We start from the raw sequence: 20,474 nt of genomic DNA, 5'->3' as shown, positions 1-20,474 counted from the left end.
TTAATGAAGCAATGAGAAAAGTAACTAATGCATGGGGCACTCAGCATCTGCCACTTCTCTTCAGGGAACGACAGAAAGTGAACCTGGCTCATCAAATGGTCTTTTACCATCTCTCCTCCACACAGCAGAACTTCTGGAACTTATTCACCCAGTCCCTCAGTTTCCCTCTTCTTGCTGTGAGGAAACCTCTGAAGCATGCCTAGGGAATAGACCTCTGGGCTCCAGGCTTTGCCAACAGGACTGTGCCAGATCCTGTCTTTTTGACTGGGGGAAGCTTTTCTGTTCTCTTGAGTTTGAGGAGCCAGGGTTCTGCCCTTTACACAGCTCTAGGGTAGTGAGTGATTCCCAGAGATGTGCAAAGGGGAAGAGCAGTGCTGACTGACAAATGCAAATTCCCTGTCCCCTCCCACTTCCTCACCCAGCAACTCTGAATCAGTGAGTGGAAGGTGGCCCCAAGAATGTGTTGAGCGGAGCCCAGATTTAGAGAGTAGGCCCCAACAGGGCTGCCATCTAAGCATGCAGAAACTAAGCGTCCATTGTTGGGCCCTGCTGGTTTCTGGGTTCCATCTCAGAGAAGTCACAGCAGGGCTCCATTCAGGAGTGCTGAGCAGAAGCAGTGCAGTACCCGTGTGAGTGCCGGGCCGTGCAGAGACAGATCATCACCCACTAAGGGTCACACACTGCCTTTGCTACTCAAACCACTGCACACGGACCAGCCGCAGCCCACTGCAAGTTAGAAACTGAGCTTATTAGAAATACAGATCTAGCTGGGCAGCGGTGGCACACTCGGGAGGCAGAGGCAGGCAGATCTCTGTGAGTTCGAGGCCAGCCTGGTCTACAGAGTGAGTTCCAGGACAGCCAAGGCTACATGGAGAAACCTATCTCAAAAAACAAAACAAAACAAAACAAATAAACAAAAAAAGAAATACAGATCTGGGTCCATTTGGCCTGAGCTAGAGCCTACATCAGCAAGCTCCCCACATGACATGTGAGTGTCACAACAGCACCATAGTCAGTCCTGGACAAATAGTCAGAGAGTACATCCCTGTTCCCTTCCTAGTGTCTCAGAGGTTCAGTCATGCCCAGTCTATAGGCGGGAACTTCAGCTAAGCTCAATGACTTGGTTAAGGACCCAGAAGCTGCAGCATGAACCCCGCACCAGAGCACTCACTACTCTCCAGGGAGTGCCAGTCCTGCTTCTCAGCTCAGGCTGGGCCCAGTTACAAGCCAGGGCCACAGCAGCAGAGGGGAAGTCAAGTCAATGGCTCTGCAGCCCTCCCTGGACAGCAGAGCTGCAGCTGACCCCCACTGTCTGTCTGGAGCCCTGTTTCCTCCTGGCCCACTGTGCCTGCAGTCTGCAGCTCAGAGCCAGGGTGGATGTCCTGCCTCCAAAGCTTTCAGTCTGCAGACACAGCTGGGGACAGGAAGTAGGATCTGGGGCGGAGGAACCAGGAGCTCAGTTTGGTCTGAGGACATTCTTTCTTCGCAGCTAGACCCAGTTCTGTGTGCCTTTTGAAAGGAAGTAGAGAATAGCTGTGCTCAGCCCAGTGAGGCCGGCTTCTTTCAACATTCCAGTTGCTGCCATTTCCAATTACAACTTCAGAGGGCTCCTATAATTTATACATCCCAGGATGCACTGCTCCAGCTGCTTTATGATGGGAGTTCATTACACCATTAAGGTTAAACTTTTATAAAGTACTGAGCAGGTGGTGGGCTGGGCGCCCAGCTTAGTTACCGCTCCCAGAAGCCTGCTGAATGGGGCTCACCTGGGGAAGGGAGGGGGCAGGCTCTCTAAAGGGACCAAGAAACAGAGAAGGCGGCTCCTGAGGTGCCCAGAGCCTCCATTAGCCTGTTTATTAAACTGCATGGTATAGCAGGCAGACAGCAGGGAGAGCAATCTGGGACAGCTCAACAGCGCTGGCAGGGGGCATGCGGGGTGAGAGGCACCATCCTGTGTGAGCCTGGAAGGCGTGGCCAGGGCCAGGGAGGTGTGGGGTCTGAGGAGGACAGGCCTGGGAAGCTGAGCAACAAGGCAGCTACAGATGATAACCCAGCCGACACATGGGGAACAGAGCTGGGCTTCCTGGAAGTGGAGGAGATCCGGTTTCTCAGCAATGGGGTATCCAAAAAGAGAATGGCTGTCTCCTGGCTCACCAAGTCCCCAGTGGGAGTTAAAGGCATCCAGAAGGATCAGCACCCTGAAAGTAGGGGGCAGACAGACAGTGGCAGCTGAGATGTGACTTCCAACAGATTTCCTGGACATTCCAAGGAAGCTGAGGTTCTATTCTCTCCTCAGCTGTGGAACACTCAGTGCTCCTGCTAGGTGCCATGGGACAGTCTTGAGTGCAAAGGGGATGTGTGCACAACACAGAAGCTGCCAATGCTCCGCATTCAATGTGACCCCAAGCTTGGAGTCCTTTGAACTGGGCCTGGAAGGACACCCCAGGGAGTAGGTGTTGGAGCTGCTGTTAGAGCTACAGCGTCATGTGTCAGCCACTAACAGAACCAGGAGGAATTTGGTGACTTTCCTCTCCTGCCTCCCAGTTCCACACAGAAGTTCAGCACACAGTAGGAGCTCAGCTTGAGTTTTTTATCAACAGCCTGACCAAAACTGAAGCTCGGTGAGCGGAAAGTCTCCATGGCTGGTGTTTCCAGGCCTGCTTGGTTCTTCGAGCTTTTCCCTTCACATTTTTATAACCAAGGGGGACTTCTGCCTGGACCTCATGCCTCAAGGGGCATGCTGTAGTGCCCACAGATTGGGATCACTTCATTCTCTAGCCATTGTAGAGGCTGTCATGGCCAGGCCACACCGTGGAACCCAATCTGGTTTGCAGGTCCATCATCCATCATCCAATTGCCCCAAGGTGTCTGGGGGGAGTGGGGGGGGCACATAGCTTTGCTTACAGGAGCTGAGAGAAACTGGCTTCCCCAAAGGCCTCAGGATAGGAACGTTAGACAAAAGCAAGAGCCGGATGGAAGGGGTGCCAGAGGGAAGCAAACCAAAATAGGAGAGGAACCAATAGGAGCTGGGGGTTGGGAAGGCCAGCTTCAGAGCAGGCTGGGATGTGAACAGAGTGAGACGCCAGAGGGGGACCAGCAAAACAGTGCCAGCTTAGAGAGGAGGTCCAGATGCTGGCAGGGAGGGATGCCCAGGAGGCATGGCTTGCACTGAGGAAGGGTTCAGGTCATCTGGCTTCAGAGGAGGCACAGCACTGGGAAAAAGAGGGTCTTGGCACCGGCCTTGGCTGCTAGAACAATAGAGAGAAATGATCATGAAAGTTACTGACAACACTTAACCAGCATTGGGAGCCTGTCATTCTAGGCTCTGGGCAGGAATTCCTGTATGGCTGCCATTCGATACCAAGGTGCCACATTCCAGCAGAGCCCCTTGCCCCTGTTGGGGAGAGGAAACCAAACGGTCACATGACCCACCCAAGTGGCAGTGTACTACAGTGAAGTTCTGTCGTTACACAGGGCTTCTGAAGGCCTATGCTACTTACAAGCCAACAGATTGAGCCAGAGCAGACAGACAGAGGTACTCAGGGGTGACAGGCAGTCTCTAAAGCAGATGAAGCAGACAGGGAACTGGGGGTTCCAGGCCCTTGCTGCTGAGGCTGCAAAGGCTGGAACTGTCCCCTCAGTTACCATTCTGTTGCCTGCAGTGAAACTGCAGCAGGGCAGCTGTCCCAGGACAGTGGAAGAGCTCTGAGAAGTGGGAGTAGGCTACAGGGCGTGCCAGGGGAGCCTGATGTAATCCCAGCATGCAGAAGGCGGAAACTTGGGAAGTGAAAGGAACAGTCACCTAACGGCAGCATGGCCGCAGATATCCAACAAGCGGTGCCAGGCTTTGCCCCCACCCACAAATCAGTTCTCTGCTCTGTCCTCTGTTCTGGGGCCCTGGGAAGATCAATGCAGAACCCTGTGGCCTTCCTGAGAGCCCCTGCCAGGCGCTGAGCTGATGGGCGCTGGGGAGAGCTGATGGGAAAGCAGGGATTCCTAGCTGACTCCCTGGGAACCTTGCCATGGAGAGTCTGGCGGTGTCCTGCTTCCGGGATGCAAGGCTCACCTCTTTCCCAGGCTTCTGCATATTTTAGGGGGTGGGGTGGAAGAGATCTAGGTGGCTGCTTGGCAAACTATCTTTCTTCCTTACTAAACCCAGCCTGAATTGACCTAGTTAGGATGCACATGGAAAGAGAGGGGAAACAGGCCCAGAATCCTGAAGAGCCCTCTACACTTCATACAACCTGGGCCCAGGTACTTCTCAGACAACCAGGAAACCTAGGCCAGGACCAATGACTCTCTCAGAACTTCCTGCCACTTTCCTGGCACCACAGGGTCCAGAAGTTCCTGGCAGCTGGCAAGCTCTCAAAGCCTGCCCGGGTGGCTTAGGGGTGGGTCTACACGCTCCAGCCTGAATTTGTATGTCCAGCGTGCCAAGGACCTCACCGGCAATCCTAACCTTTGCTTAGCACATTGTCTTCCCAAGGTCCTTTCCCACCCAGCATCAGGATGAATATCCTTACCGCTGGCCTGAAAACAGGGAAAGTGAATCAGAACTGACAAGTAACTTATGCAGAGATGTCCAGCAGAGAGGAACAGAATTCAGCACACTTCATGTCTCCAAAAGCACCCCATGGAAATGGGCACTCCTGACCCTCACAGCAAAGGAGGGCCTGACACAGGTCAGACAGGACCTAGGGGTGTGCTATTTGATAAACACTGCATAGCTGACTGATGGGTTAGGGGAGTCTCAAGGAGACTTAAACGCCCTCAAAGTCAGCAGCTGAATGACCTTTAGAAAGTTTCTAAACATCATCTATAAAAAGGGTTCTGCCATCTGCCCCTGGGGTGCTGAGGGTCAGATGAACCCAGAAACAGGGAATGCTTAGCCTGGTGCTGGCATCTCTTCTCAGCAAACGTTACATCACTCATTCCTTACTCTTCAGGAAGCAAGGGGGAGCAAAGGGAGCCATACACTCTTAGGGCTGTCTCTACAGAGTGCAGTTCAGTGGAACATGAAGAAAGGCTTCCTGTAGGGAGAGGTTTGTGTGGAGCCCAGAAGAGAGGCAGGGCTGGCCCGGGACATGACAATGAACTCAACCTGCTGAAACCCTGGTTTCCGACCTGGCTGCCTGTGTGTCCCTGAGCAGGGGATTCAACCTCTTCAAGCCTTTATAAGATGGAGCTTACAGGGATGGAGGAGTGAAAGGGGTACCTTTCAAGTAATAAACAAGATCCTCTATTTCTCAAGTTGGCATTCACAAGATGAAAGTTGTTGTTATTGTTGCTGTTGATGTTCTTGCTTTGAAGTAGGGTCTACTTACATAACCCCAGCTACGCTAAGTCATTCCATGTAGACCAGGCTCATCTCAAACTTGGAATGAGCCTCCTGCCTCTGCCTCCTGAATGCTGAGATTCCAGCTGTGTACCACCACACTCGACTTCTTACTGTTATTTTGCGGCATAGCAAAGGCCCCTGCACACACACTAGTATCCTCTAGGACCTCAAATATACAAGGACTGGCAAAAGTCAAGTGGAGGGTGCTGTCCCCAGAGGGATAAAATTACAGTCCATGGAACCCACCCCGACATGGCCTGTCCTTCAGGGCAGCCACGAGGGGGAGGTGCAGGGTGTATGGTACTTAATGAAGGAACATCAATAATGAATTAACCACAAGTGAGTCCAGGAACATCAATCATAAATTAATTAAATGGCTCCATGAGAGATCGTGACAAGAGCCTACTGGAGATGAATTAGCACGGGACTCCTATTTCAGCTTCCACAGCCAGGACCACCTTCCCCAGGTCCCAAAGAGACACAGCAGCTCCTTGGACAGGAAGACCTCCAGGTGAGGGGATGCTTCTCAGAAACAACCCCCCAAAACACAAGTGCAGACAAGCCCTGTTCTCTCCCACCCAGCCCCCAGCATGGAGAACTCTCCAACACTGAAAGGATTTTGATGAAATTTCCCAGAATAGTAACCTCCTGGGCTGAACTCAGGCAGGCGAAATTTCAAGGGGTAATTTGGTGAGAAAATTATTTTAAAAAAATGCCTAGAAGTAAGTGCTAGGAATAGCAGAAGCCCTCCGTGGGCCTCAGAGACAAGGACAACCTTGAAGACAGTGTCAACAACCTCATGGGGATCCTTGAAAGCCTCTAGATTACACTCTGGCCTGGTGCCACCCTGCTGGGACCCACCATCTCAAAGTCGCAAGGGAAAGAGACTCTAGACTCTGCGGGGATTCTCCACTGCCTTCTGTCCCTTCCTCAAACCCATCTCCTGGAGACCAAACCCATAGATTTTGTGGCTTCTGCCTCCCCTCCATATTCCACCAAGCGTCACATCTCCACTCAGCTTTCCAGGGGAGCCACTGTCTTGCTTCAGCTTTCTGCTTTGAGCCCTCTACGTTCTTGTCCATAAGTAACCCTGGTAACTGTTCGGGATGCCTCTTCCAGGGTGGTGGCCCAAGCCCCAGATCCTTACCCAGGACATTTCAGTGACAGCCATGTTTTACACAGATGGAAATCCGACCTCTGGCCCTACCCTCGTGGTCCTGGAGGCCTAGCTTTCCCATACCTTTCCAGTCATGGCTTTCATTGGTTTTAGTTGCTTCTGGCTTGTGCACTGTGCTGGCGTCTCAGTCACATCCACTATTGCGGCCTATCCTCCCACTAGTTCTAAGGGCCTGGGTTAAGAGCCAAGACCATTCAAATCTCTTTTAATCGCAGCATTAAAATTACTTACCCTCACTTAACCTCCTGAAACACCACTTCTGGAAATTTGAACCCCTTGAGGGCAGAATCTGTACCTTCTTCTCTAATGTGCCCAACTTGTCTTCATGACCTTCTTTAACCCCAACCCACAGCCAGTTCTCAAGAAGTAACTACCGCTGTATCCAACAGATATGGGCATCCCTAGAGGTGATGCTACTGCGAGGCCCCAGGGCAGGTTGGCCCTGCCATCTCCTTATCAGGTATTGGAACCTGTTATGCCTTCCTGGCTCTAATCTACTCAGATCAGGATGTGGAACAGATTCTGACTGGAGAGCAAAGTCCTGACTGTGAAAGCTCCACAACTCTGCACCACCAGCACTGAGATTCCTACAGTCCTGCTTAGTGAGAGGTTCGCTGTCCCTGTCTTTCAGATAAGGAAACTGAGGTGTGGAAAAGTACCAGTACTGAAATCTAGATCTGTCTGCCTCAGCATCTAGAGCCACAGTATCCTCAGGCTATGATACTATCTGGACTGTCCCATTGGACTTCCAGGTGCTGGAGGAAGAGGTGGGAACAGGTGTGAATCACTCCCCAAACTCCCAGGTCACGTGCATATAGGACTTTGAGAACCCTTTCAAAAGAATACTGAGAAAGCAGAAGGGCTCCTTAGCAAACGCCATCATAGGACGCCTGAAGACCTCTCCCATCCCACCCAATGGAGAAAGCTTTCCCTGCCACATTCCACTGTTCCCTCCTGCTGCAAAGCCCCACTCCACACACCCACTGACACCAGGACAGCCAGACACCAGAGCCCACAAATTCCCACGCCACCAGCCGCTCACACCCCCTCAGCCCTCACTTCCCACAGACACACTTGCAGGCACACGTGGCTCCACACATGTGTACTCTCTGAGCAGCCCTGTGGTGGAAATGGCCCTGCCCTGCTTTCCTCAACCACAACCTGCTAAACACCTCATGAAAACCACACCCCCAGCTACATTGGTTCCCACCACATCAGCTCTCCTGGGCTCCTAAGCAGCAATGTGGTCCCCACCAAGAGTGAGCTCCCTGTCTTGGAAAGCCATGCACAAGCAGCCATGTCCCCATTCAACCCAGCTCAAAGAGGTATCAGTGAGGAAAAAGAGAATCAAGATAAACATTTTTTAGCCCTGCCCGCTGGTAACCACATCCTCAGATGTCCTGGACTCCGCGGTTCTGAAAGATTTATCTTCTCCTGACCACACACTCATTGATACTTCCCCAAGCGCTAGTTGCCCAGTCTGCTGGAGTGTAATGTTAAGCTATTTTGGTGAGAAACTGAACTCAGATGGACGCTGGCCCAACAGGTGATCAACATAGAGGGCTCCCACCCCGCTGCTCTATCCTGGGAAGAGGGAGAAGATGAGGGGCAGAGTGGCTTCCAGATGGACCGCACCTTTAGCTGCGCAGGCTCACCTGGGAATCCTTCCTCTGGTCGATAACCTCTGGTTAGAATGCCAGATTCCCTGGCACCCCTCAAGCAGAGCAGCTGGACATTGTGACTTACGGAGCAGCCAAGGAAGGAAAAGATGCCAGGAGCTGAGTGAAGCAACTTTTAGAGAAACATGGACAAAGGAAATGGGAGCAAAACTGAAGGCTAGAGTTGAAAACCTCAGCTCCAAAGGGCAGCTTGCCCTCGATGCCTGCCTCTGTTACAGGACCCCTACCTCTACTGAATCTGTCAAAAATCAGCTTCTCTGCAAGACGACCAAGCTGGTTACCTGGCTAAGCTCCCTACTAAACCCAAACCCTGGGGTCAGCACAGACAGCTCAGCTCCACTTTGGGGGAACAGAAGCCAACTCCTCCTCACAGCATCTTCTGATCTGCCTCACTTGCTGTCCAGCGCCACTGTGCCGAGTCCCAGGATCCCAAGCAGATGGCAAGGGGTGGCTGGAAAGGGCCCTGGAGCCCCAAACCAAGGCTGAGCCACAATCAGAACATACACACAGGCAGAGGTGTGGAGGGTGAGCTGAGGAGACCTAAGGTTGAATATTCACAACAGAGACCAAAGGCTTCCTCCTTAATGGATCTGTCCTACAGAGAGCTTTCCAGGCAGGAGGTGAAGTGCCAAGCACTTCCTCCTGGGAGGCAGAAAGGCACTGCAGAGAGCATGCTGATGGCCTGGGATGCCCCTAATGCCAACCTGGGAACTGACAAGAAAACACCACATCAGGCTATGTCTAAGTGGCAGCTGTTGGGACAGAGTGAATTCCCCCAGCATGGAAAAGTTCGCTCACCACACCTTCTATCTATGGTTCAACACTGCAGCCTGGACGTGAGGCAAAACACTTTGCACCTCAGGGAACAAGCTTTTGCAATGAATTGTTGGCCATGGCAGACACTCACAAGGATGCCAGAGAAAAAGGCCCAAAGCAAAACAATTCACAGCCTCCCTCACCTTCCCCATCTGGAAAGGGTGCTCAGTCAGAAGTGGAATCATGTCAAGGTAGATGTCTTGGGACTTCTCACCATATTTACCCAGCCTTGGAGCACCCCTTAAGGATGCTCATGCACTCTTCCCTCCTCCATGTGTCTAGGGCACCGTTAACTGTCCCCCATCCCCAGGTCATACAGCTTCCACCTCCCCCACAGGACCACCTGTCGTGAGCCTATTTAGTAGGCACCCTGACCCAGTTCATTTTCTTTAGACCATGGCCTCCAGAGTGCTGACATACTGCTCCCCACTCTCATTCTCAGAAACAAGGGAAATTCTCAGGAGAAAACACACTTTCCGAGTCTCCCTCCCACACAGGTACCCTAGATCTGTCAGCCACAGGCACCTCCCAGACCTTCCCAGATAATGAGGTGTGTCTGCACCCAAGCAAAGGACTTCCTCTGCGCCACTCCTGCAGAACTCCAAAACTGCCACGGCCATGTCCAAAACCAGAACCGTCCTCAGGAGACCTGGGGTCTGGTTCCAGCTCAGCAGCTGACTCCGTGTCAACAGACCCCACCAGGAGCATGTATACTCTGGGCCTCTAATTCCCTATGACAAGCCCTTAGCCTTCGGCTCTCTTCCTCTCCAATCACATTCCACGCCTCCATTTCTGACCACCCTTGTCTCCTGCCCTGGTCTCTTTACCTGACCTCTGTCTGGCCTTTCGCTGCTTACAGAAGCCTCCATGTGCACGAGGCATCTCCTTTCATTCTCTGTGACTACTGGGGCCACAGTGTGGAGTGGCTCTCAGAGGTAACAGCACCTGCTCAAGGTCACACAGCCAAGACTGGGATTCGAGTCATCTGGCTCTAAACACAATGGACGATACTTCAGCTTTAGGGAACTCAGCTCAATTCCTGCAGATGAGGGAGGCTTCTCCAAGCACCCATGTTGGCAAAGAAACACCCTCCCCGTGCAAAGCTCAGCTCTTGCTTCTACCCCATGCTTTCCCCTGAAGAAGCCCATACCACCCTGAAGTCTTCTGTAGCATCCCAAGACTTCTCTAGAGGGCTGCAAACTCCATAAAGTAGCTGGTGGCCCTGGGAGGGAGGGAGGGAGGGGAGCTCTCCCCAAAGCTTCTCAGAAGACTAGTGAGGGCAGATGCAATCCCAGAACACTCCCAGTAGCCACAGAATCCCCATCCACACAGCTCTCAAAAGGTCCTCTGAACCCCAAAGAGACAACTCCCAGAAACCCAGTAGCAGCCCCATCAACTCAATGAAAAGAAAGAGCCAGGGATGGCAGATAGATGGTGAGCCACACGGTCCCTGACCTACAGCATGGGCCACTTCTCTTCACCTTGCTGACTTTCATACAGTCAGAAACAAGGACCGCAGTGAGAAGGGCCTACTCCTCCCATCTTCCCCAATGTGGGAAGGTCTCGTGAGGCGGGTACAGGTTTATAACCGGGCAGAGATCTACCGGGCAGCAATCAAGAATCTTATGGTAGACGAATCTCATGGTGTCTCTCATTCTAGTCCATTATAAAGAACACCAACCTTCTTCCAGCCTCCTGCCCCCGGGCCAGCACACCCAACATACATTAAAGCTGAGCCCCGTAACAGAGGCATTGCCCCTCCTGATCACCCTGTAAAGGTGGGTATTTACCCTCCTATGTACCAGGCCACCAAGTCTCCCCTCACAGCGCTAGTCATTCCCGGGTACTGTGCTAAGTCAAGGCCATTTCTCACAGCTGGGCCAGAGCCACTAGTCATGCCCAGGACACTGATTCTTCAAGCCCCCAGGATCATCCCTCCAAACCTTGTCAAGTCAAGGCCAGAACCATCCCAACATCCAAGCAATGGCAGCACTTCCTCACACCCATGCCCACCGCACCATCATGGCCCAGCACCAGCAGCTGGCCACCCACCCCGCACCAGCTGCGTGCATCACCCTCCATGCAGAGCAGAGAGGGTGCACCCTCCTCACACCTGGGCGGCCACCACCACACCAAGGCGGGGGTGAATCTTCTGACACCTTCGCCGGGGAAAATCACGCTGCCCGTGCTGGATCCACGTTGCCCACGCCCGTGCCACGCGTGTCATCATCCCCACGCCGGTGGCCCGGGGCTCCGCGGATCTCACACCTGCCACAGGCGCGCGTGGCAGCCGCACCTCCGCCCGCGGACCCGTCGGACCGGCCACCACGCGCAATGGACATTGCCCAGCCCGCCGCGCCTCTCGCACCGCGCCCGCGCCCGGGGCTTGGCCCGGGCCCCCTTACCTCCCGCCCGCCGCAGGGCTCGGCCCGCCGCGGCCGCTGCGACCGCCACCTCCATCCTGGGCTCCCCAAGGCCCCTATTCACTAACGCTGCTTCCGCAGGGCGCCGGCGCCGGCGCGAAGGCCGCCTCCGCCCCCCGGGGGACGCTGCGTCCTTTACGTAAACCCCACTCCGCCGCCAGCGGTGACCATGGCGACGGTCGTGGGGTGGCAGCGCCCCCTAGTGCCAGGGAGGGGAGCGGCTCTCAAACTAAAGCTGGCGGAGCCTTTGCGGGAGCCCGGCTCCCCGCGCGTGGGGGCGGTGGACGCGGGACTGAGGCCTCCACGGGGGCTCCGTGGGCAGACGAGAGGGGTTGGACCGCGGGCACTGTACAGGGGGCACGGGGGCTGCTTGGGTTCCCCCTCCTTCAGGCCCCGCGTGACAGGGTTTAGCGTGGGAGAGGAAAAATAGCAAGTTGGATCACCGGAGAACTGGTTCGTTTGGGGGGAGGAAAGAAGAGAGATGGGTTCCACCTCCTTCAGGGGACCTAGCAGCGTGCTGAAGAGTTGGGACGTCTTTATCTGTGTCCTCCCCTCTACCCCCACTCCCACCCTCCTCAACGCCCAGCGTCGTGCCTGACAACTAAAGGGGAGTTTGATCAATTTTGATTTTCTGGTAAATGAAGAAAATCGTCCCTCCTGTTCTCCTTCACACACGCCCATTCATTCAGGCTGCAAGTCGCTCAACACGCCTTCCTGAAAGCTGCTTTTTAGCAGGGGCACAGCTATACTGGTGCGCTGGGTTGAGTCTGAGGAGTGGGTGGGTGCCGGCCTGCCCTCCAGGATCTCAGGTCGCTGCAGGGAGGCAGATGAGAGAAGCAATGATCCACGTGGGGACTAAGCTGAGCGCTACAGCTGCACAGAGGGTCATGGATATGAGTGGATCTCCAGGTCATGATGACACAGGGAGCCAGGTCTCAAAGGTCCAGAAAAGTCATGAGAGGTCTAGAAGGGAGTTAACACAGAAAAGTCTCTAAAATGTTTCCTGGGCCCAGTCTTCTTGTTCAGAAGGCGGTGAGGCCGCAGGTAGACATCTGGCTGAAAGTGAAGCTCTGCCTCCAGGACACAGACTTCCCTTTGTTAACGTGGTTCAGCCCCTCCCCAGGTGATTCAGTGTTATCTACCGTTATTTCAAAGGCAAACTCTGGCTTAGGTAAAGAAAATGCGAAGTGGGAACAAACTCGGGTACCTCAAGGAATTCAAGAAGAGTAATTTCTGGTGTCTCAGGAGATAAGGGATTGGGGGAGGCCTTGGTTGCAGGCCAAGGACCTTATCTCTAATTTGTCATGATTCATTCAAATCACACAGCCAGAGATAATATCTGTTGCTTCAAAGTTCCAGACCCCTGGAAGAAAGATTTATACTGGTTCCGTGGACCGTGGTGGATCACCTGTGGCCAGGCAGAAAGTCCTCTGCAATACCAGCCCTCCTTACTCAGAGAAGTTCCCAATAGAGAAAATGGTTTGCTACAGATCACCCCTTAGCTGTCCAGCACACAGGAATCCACACAATTACACACACGGTTGTACACACATCATCCTTCCTATTCATGTGACTCTCGCTGAACCGGTTCTGACAGTTCATAACGTGGGAGGCTAATATTACTGGGGATCCTCAAGGTGATGTCCTGTTCACCAAATTGCTGCTTCAGTGAGTCCCATGTAGGGCATCCCATAGCAGGATTAAAGGGTCCATTCACTGCTACTAACATTGCCTTTGAACTCTGAGTAGGTGACATGGGCAGTCCATAGGGAATCTTACTAGGAATTCTGACTCTCATACCCAAGATCTTAGCCTGATTACAAAACCCTCAGGGGATCTATGTGCATGTGAAAGTTTGAGAAACTGTTATTGTGCAACTGGAGGAAAGAGGAAAGGGAAAGGTAAGAAAAATGTTTTTATTTGTGATGATCTCCCTTGAAAAGACAGAGCCTGAGAATGTTCTAGACATGAGATTCTGGGTACAATTACCAACCCCCAAACAGACAAAAGGTATTGGCTAATTACTTAGGATTCAACAATGTGTGTTAGAAACAAGAATACACAGGTAGAGGTTGCAGGCATGACTTTTGCAACTGGTTTTGAACTCCTGGAAGGAATGTTTGACTGACTTCCTCTGACTCCTTACCCCTCCTTGCCTTCTGTCCGTGTCTCATCTTACAGGCTGACGTAAGCTTTCATCTTACAAGGCCATCTTCAGTGGTCCTCTAGAGGGTCTCTGGAGTTCCCTTTCGTGTGTGTGTGTGTGTGTGTGTGTGTGTGTGTGTGTGTGATGTTGAGTGTCCTGGTGTATTTCTGTCCATCTTGTCTATCTTATTCTTTGAGACAGTGTCTTTCACTGGTCCAGGAACTCTCAAACTTACTGATTGGCTAGACTGGCTGGCAGCGAGTACCAAGGATCCTCTTTGTCTCTGTCTCCCTGATGCTAGGATTACAGGCCATGTCCACCCCACCCCACAACCCCAGACAAGGCCTCTCTATTTAGCCCTGCCTGTCCTAGAACTCACTATGTAGACCAAGTTGGCATTGAACTCACAGAGGTACTCCTGCCCCTGCTTCCCAAGTGCTAAGATCAAAGGTGTGCACCACCACCACGCCTTTTCTCCAGCTTTTTCCACTAGTGCTAGGGATCTAAACTCAGGCCCACATGCATGCTGTGCCGAATGAGCCATCTCCTCAGTCCCCCTACCCCTATGTCTGAGACCCTTGACAAAGAACAGCCATGAAAGGTGGCTACTCTCCCTGGTTTGTCCTGGTGTTGCTTCAATTCGATGCTTGGCTTTTCCTCAGAGTACCTTCTGGCCTGGTTCAGCCAGGTGTCACTGGAGACAAGACGGGGTTGTGACTGGACGATCTGAGGAAGACGAAATGAGGGCACCAGAACCAATGACAGGCTGTAGACTGGTCCTGGTCCAGCTGCCTAGCTGAGAGCTCCCCGAGCTCTGTGCCAAATCCTCATTCTGGCCTCAGTTTCCCTCTGGGTCCCAGTGGAGATAATAACATGACTCCTCCTCCCAGGGGGCTGTGCGGATTAACTAATTAATGAGTGTGACATCGTCTGTTTCCACAAAGGGGCTGATTAAATGCTGGGTGTTGTTATTAGAAGCGATGGAGGGTGTGTGACAGGCAAAGTCGGCTGGAGACAGATCTGTTCCCCTTTGTGTCCTCCCCACCCCCTTCCTCCGTCTGCCCCACATTCTGCAAGCTGAACATCTTGCAAGACAAAACCAAGATGATTTTTTTGGCACCCCCAAAGACGGCGTATAACTTTTGCACATTTCCCCTGTGCTGGAATGTGACTCACGGCTGAATGTCATAGTATAATTTGTCTTCAACAGCTGGCACAACTGTATCCTGCCCCAGACTCTCTCAGCAGCTGCAGACAGGATGGTTCAACCAGTGCCTGCAAAATCCCTGAGCTGGACACCACCCCTGTGGGTTTTTTTTTTCTGTATTACTCTTTGGAGGCTTTGGATTGAGTGACCTCACTCACTATACTCTCTCTCTCTCTCTCTCTCTCTCTCTCACACACACACACACACACACACACACACACACACACACACACACACAGCCTAAGGGAGAAAGTACCTCTAAGACACTCCTGACTTCTGCAAAGGGTTGGGAGAATTCAAAACACACCGGGTTTAAGAGTATAAAGTGTCTGTACGTGGCTGGAGGCAGAGTGAAATACCATGAGTACATCTTAGCTTGAATGTAAATATTGAATTACTGGATGAAATCACAGGTCTGGGGCATGGTAGCTTTGTGATACCCTGCCCTGGATCCCTGTAGCTGGTATGAGAACTTTGACCACCCTCAGGGGCCAGGTCTTCCACCCCTGAGTATTACAAGGTGTCAGCTCTTGCCCTGTATCCTGGCATCTCTGATGACGGTAAGTGGGAAGGAATTGCTCGGTTGCCACTAGGTAAATAAGTCTGTTGCTGGCATCCCAAGAGGGGAATGTTGTTTATCCAAATAGCACAAACTCAGCCAGCCTGGGGAGGTGAGAGCAAAGCTCTGGAGGCTGCCCTGTCAGACTCCCACAGGAACAGAGATTAGCCAGTAGCAAAGACTAGGAAATGCATATGAATCGGAGTTTAGAGCAACTGGAGCCAGCATCATCTCTGGATCATCTTAGGCATCTCCAGTTAAGATTTCAGACCTTCCTGCCTTTGCAAACAGTTGCAGGCCCTGCACTGCCAAACCTTTGCATTCTCTGTCTTCCCTTGCCCTGCTGCTATTAAATAACAGGGATAGATGACAGGGACTGGACTGGGAGTGATGGGGACTGGGCCACATGCCTTAGCTGGCATCCGAAGGGCTGGAAGGTCAGCCATCATCGAAATGTGCTGAGGTCCTATAGAGGGGTGAGTTCTTCTCTCCCACCAGGAAGGAGCCACAAGCCTACATCTTTGACCTAAACTAAATTAGTTTACTAATAAGAGCTCAACGGTTATATGAAAGTGTCTTAGCAAGGGCGGCAATGGAAGAGGCCATCCTGATGGTGGTTTACTGCTGGGAACGATAGAGGAGACCAGGCAACCTCATGCTTCCCAGGGGAATGTCTGGGAAGTTTCTCCACTCTAGCCTCATCCTTGTTCACTTGGGCATTACTAGAACCTTCCCTGCAAATGTCCTGAGGATTGGGAGATCCTCTCATCTTATTAAGACAGCCTATTTGTAAGTGTCTGCTCCTTGGTGGGCATTGTAGTAACTAGTTTTTCTCTTTGGGGCACTGGGGAATGACGTGAGTGTAAACACAGATGTCTCAGGGGAAAGTCAGAGTACTCACTGATCTGTACTCTCTGGACACCAGAAGCCAGAGTAGAGAGCCTGGCTACTTAAGGGAGTCCTTCAATCTACCTGTTCACACACTCATAATCCCACTTACCCACACATCTATCCATCTGTCATCCACCCAATGTGTCACTTTACCATACCCACCACACCCACCCACCTACCCACCCACCTACCCACCAATTCACCCATCCATCTTCTTTGCATCCACAACCACCCCACACTCATCCATTATTTCTTCCTTCTACAAACCTGTCCATTATCCATCCACTCATCCATTTATCTATCCTTCTTTCTATCTATTCTTCCTTCCATCCATTAATTCTCACATCGATCATCTCTCCATCTATTTACCTGTTAAATATCATCTCTCCTTTATTTTCTCTTCCAAATGTTTTCTCCTTTTTTATGTGCATGCCCACGCACGCGCGTGCGTGTGTGTGTGTGTGTGTGTGTGTGTGTGTGTACATACATGGTCATGCATACATCCTGTAGAGTAAATGTGGAAATCAGAGATCACCTTGTACTCACTGTTTTTAATCTTCCACCATGTGAGCTCCAAAAATTGAACTCAACTCATCAGGTTTGTCAGCAAGCACCCTTACCCACCAAACCACCTCTCCAGCTCTCTTAATATCCTTGAAGAATCCATTTCTGCCCATTTTTGTCAGTATCTCCCAACAAGGTGCCTTTGGCTGTCTTAAGAGCAACTGCAGTGGCTCTCACCTCTCATCCATTTTTCACCCAGCTGAGTGACCTTTTATAAATGAACATCAAATTATGTCAAGTCACTGCTTAAACCCAGCTGTGGTTTCCCATTGCTCTTAAAATATAGACTGCATTTTTTCTTGGATATGACTCAAACACAGTAAAATCTGTGCCTTGACAAATTCCTGTGTATGTACTCAACTACTACCCCAAAAAAGTGAAGACTCATTTCCAGTTCCTTGTGTCCTTCACAGTCCGAATCTGCCTACCTCGAAGTACACATTATTTGGAATTCAGTTCTGTGGTCAGGTTTTGTCTGTCAGTAAACTTCCTACCAATGCAATAACATAGTAGGTATTTGTGATGGCAATTCTTGGCTGTCATCTTGACTACATCTGGAATTAACTAAAACCCAAATGATTGGGCACACCTATGAGGGATTCTTTTCTTTTTGGTCTTTCTTCAGACTGGATGTGAGATTTGTTACTGAACATGATTTGGTAGGTACAGGAGAGCACCTGGAAACCATCAGGAAGGCAGGGCCCACCACTTGTCCAGGGGACCGCGGTTTGGGACATATTTGACCCCACAGCCATCAGGGATGAGTCTCTTCTCAGCTTCCATGTCTTATGTGCATTAAACTTGGTGAAGCCCATGTCTGTGGGATGTGGATCCTCTGGCGGCCAGCGAACTTGAGCCTCAATCATGTTCCTAATTCTGCAGCCTGGTGCAGATGGACATGATGACCTGGCCAATGTGAACCCTGGCCATTGTGACTTGGAGCTTCCCAAAGACACCACACATACCTGTCTGGAGCCTGTCAACTCTAGCACAGGACAACATCTTGTTGATCTGGATGACATAAAAGTGGTGGAGCCTCACTGAAATATGAAAGCCATCCTTGCCACAGCTCTTTACCATGTATTTGTTGGCACAAATGCCAGCAGTCTCCAGGACTTTGGAAGAGAGTTGCTCATATTCATCTGACACCATGTGGCCACAAAGTGGATTTCACCAACCTTTTCCTTCTTCCATACCAAAGCAAATATGCAGATCTTGGCATCAGGGATGCCTCAGCAGAAGCGAAACTTTAAGTACAACTTGTTCTTACAATATTGGTAATACCAGGTGGAGTAGTGGCCATTGGTGACGATAGGATCTTCAGTGGCATGACAGAAGAAAAGAGTCTTTTTGGTTTTATGAGATAAGGATCTCTGTGTAGCCCTGGTTGTCCAGGAACTTGATATGTAGAACAGGCAGGCCTTGAACTCAGAGATCCACCTGCCTCTGCTTCCCAAATCCTGGAATTAAAGGAGTGTGCCACCTGCCAAGGTTTTGTTTTTGTTTTATTCTGTTTTGTTTTGTTTTGAGAAATTTGTCTTCCTTCCTTCGTTCCTTTCATCCTTCCTCCCTTCCTTCCTTCCTCCCTTCCTGCCTTCTTTCTTTTGTTCATTCATTTGTATGTTTGTTTTTCAAAACAAGATTACTCTGTGTAGCCTTGGTTGTTCTGGAACTTTCTCTGTAGATCAGACTGGCCTCAACTCATGGAGATCTGCCTGCTTCTGCCTCCCAAGTGCTAGGATTAGAGGCATGAGCTACCGCTACCTGACAAGGGATTTTTTTCTCAATTAAATTATTAGAAGTGGAAAGACCCACTTCTATTCTGAATCTTCTGAGGTGGAAAGACACACCTTTAGTCTGGACCACACTTTCTGTTTACATCCTATAAAGTACATAGAAGAAGGATGCTTGCTCTCTTTGCCTGCTTGCTCTTGTTCCTGCTAGCAAGTCCATTACTACACTGGCATTAGAGTCTACTTCTTTGGAATTCTGTGTATACTGAAGACCATTTGAGATATCTAGCCTTGTGGACTAAGCAACTACTGGATTCTTGCACCTTCCATTGGCAGACAGCCTTTGCCATACTAGCTGGACCACAGTCTGTAAGGCATTCTAATATACTGCCCCTATATACATTCTATGAGTTCTGTTCTTCTAGAGAACCCTGACCAATACAGTTAATTTTGCTCATTTTATTTCTATGCAGCACTTCCATGACTTTGATTTACACATAGATCAATAGTTTTGCATTTGTATGTGTGGAGGAGTTGTGTGTGTGAAGCCCAAACACAAAGTCAGTCTCAGTCTCTCCCCAACATTTCTTTATTTTTAGACAGGGTCTCACTGTGCAGTCTTGGTTGGCCTGAACTTCATTACACGGACAACGGTAGCCTCAAATTCATAGAGCTCTGCCGGGCGTTGGTGGCGCACGCCTTTAATCCCAGCACTCGGGAGGCAGAGGCAGGCGGATCTCTGTGAGTTCGAGACCAGCCTGGTCTGCCGAGAAAGTTCCAGGACACGGTCCAAAACAATACAGAGAAACCCTGCCTCGAAAAACCAAAAAAAAAAAAAAAAAAAGAAAGAAAGAAAGAAAAAAAAGAAAAGAAAAGAAAAAAATTCATAGAGCTCTGCCTGCTTCTGCTTCCTGGGTCCTGAGATTAAAGATGTATACCACCATTCATGACTCCACTTTACTTTTGAGACAGTGTCTTTCACTGAACCCAGAACTCACCCATTTGACTCCACTGACTGGCCAATGAGCTCCAGTGATCTGCTACCGACTCAACACTGCGATTATAGGCACGTTCCCCAATTCTTGACTTTTATGTGGATGCTGGAGGTCCAAATTTGGACCCTCATGCTTGTACAGCATGACTGAACCAACTCTCTAGGTCCCTGAAGAAATAGTTTGTTCTCCATTGCGATCCAATTTTCATTAGATGCATATATAAAACTTGCTAGTGTAGTCTGTTGCTGATACATAATAAGGGTTTTTTCCACTTCAGAACTTTTATAAATAAATAGATCGCTATTCTTTAAATGCTTGCATTCCACCAAAATTCCTATGTTGGACTTTAACCTCCAAGATGATGTTATTAAGATGTGGGGCCTGAGAGACTTGGTGGTGACAGGCATAAGAGCGTGGCTGCTACAGACAAAGAAGAATGTCGTTGTCAAGTAAGGCCAGTCCTTGGGCCCTCGGGAGGCTTGGGCCACCACAGGCCTACCTCACCCTGTAGCAGGCTGCTGGGCCTGTGCCACCACTCAGCCCAAAAGCACCATGGAGTCACTCTCCCTGCTGGGGGCATACGAGCACAATAGCAGTGTCTCTGGGCTGCAAACACAATGGTCATGCCTGGGGTACCAGTGGGGTGCCAAGCTTCGAGGGCAGGGTGGTGTACAGCAGCCTGAAGCTCTCAAGGGTCCTGCCCCAGACACTGCAGTCCAGCTGCACGATTACCCCAACTCTGAGCAACAGCAAGATGTCTGAGATGAGGGGGAGGGCCTAGGCCCTGCTCTAAATGATATGACAGACTTTGAAAATCCCCCATGGAAGGCCGCACCCTCCCTGGGGAGCAGAAAGGAGATGGAATAGGGAGTTGGCAGGGGGCAGGGAAGGAGGGGATGGAGAGGGAACTGGGACTGACATGTAAAACACGCTTGTTTCTAATTTA

The 20,474-nt window shown here is 51.0% G+C and overlaps 1 protein-coding gene and 1 pseudogene across 1 annotated transcript in view; both read right to left on the bottom strand.

The window, feature by feature from the left end:
* The window catches only part of Dagla (diacylglycerol lipase alpha), a 56,915-nt gene extending 45,362 nt beyond the window's left edge, over positions 1-11,553 (bottom strand). Inside the window, exon 1 of the mRNA XM_005063848.4 lies at positions 11,416-11,553. The gene's annotated coding sequence lies outside the window, so the exon portion shown is untranslated. The remainder of the gene's footprint in view (positions 1-11,415) is intronic.
* A 5,934-nt stretch (positions 11,554-17,487) lies between these two features.
* On the bottom strand, positions 17,488-20,153 carry LOC101828846 (annotated as a pseudogene).
* Positions 20,154-20,474: the final 321 nt, after the last annotated feature.

This window comes from Mesocricetus auratus, unplaced genomic scaffold (assembly GCF_017639785.1).
Source record: "Mesocricetus auratus isolate SY011 unplaced genomic scaffold, BCM_Maur_2.0 Super-Scaffold_4256, whole genome shotgun sequence".
NCBI lineage: Eukaryota > Metazoa > Chordata > Mammalia > Rodentia > Cricetidae > Mesocricetus > Mesocricetus auratus.
The sequence above is the reverse complement of the archived record's forward strand: the minus strand, read 5'-3'. Positions and strand labels throughout refer to the sequence as shown.